Source organism: Propithecus coquereli, unplaced genomic scaffold, assembly GCF_000956105.1.
Source record: "Propithecus coquereli isolate 6110/MARCELLA unplaced genomic scaffold, Pcoq_1.0 Scaffold78, whole genome shotgun sequence".
In the NCBI taxonomy this organism is placed as follows: Eukaryota; Metazoa; Chordata; class Mammalia; order Primates; family Indriidae; genus Propithecus; species Propithecus coquereli.
Genome location: NW_012153951.1, coordinates 1,377,229 through 1,377,758, shown reverse-complemented (window position 1 = coordinate 1,377,758; position 530 = coordinate 1,377,229). Strand labels below are relative to the sequence as shown.

The window sequence follows — 530 nt, the reverse complement described above, 5'->3', positions numbered from 1 at the left end:
CCTAATGTCTCACAGTCTAAAAAGACCACATAATACTCGAATAACAGCCAATAATAACCCCAGGTCATACTCTCTAACATAAAATTCTGCACCCATTTGGAGTACCAAGTTTATGTGTTCCAGGTACATGTGTTTCTCTCTACTCCTTAACAACATGGAGACGGGAGGGAATTTGTATAACTTTTTGTGGTTAACAAAATATTATTAACATATGTTGACTAATTTCACTTCATCACACAATTGCCTAAATCATTATTAAACCTCACATAAAAAGTACATTTTCCAGTTGTGGGTAGATAACATAAAACCCCTTCTAAGTTGCAGATTTACACTTTAGCCAAGGATACAGAACTTACTAATGGAAATCAATAGGCCTATAGAGCAGAAGTAGATGCAGTATATATTGGAGTAGATTTTCTCTTAGTCCTTGGTATCTTTTTTTTTTTGAGACAGAGTCTCACTGTGTTGCCCGGGCTAGAGTGAGTGCCATGGCATCAGCCTAGCTCACAGCAACCTCAAACTCCTGGGCT

General features: G+C 37.7%; 1 protein-coding gene across 1 annotated transcript in view; it reads left to right on the top strand.

The window, feature by feature from the left end:
* Window positions 1-530, top strand: part of PIK3C2G (phosphatidylinositol-4-phosphate 3-kinase, catalytic subunit type 2 gamma) — a 472,569-nt gene that overhangs the window by 325,678 nt on the left and 146,361 nt on the right. The gene's annotated exons all lie outside the window — the stretch shown is intronic.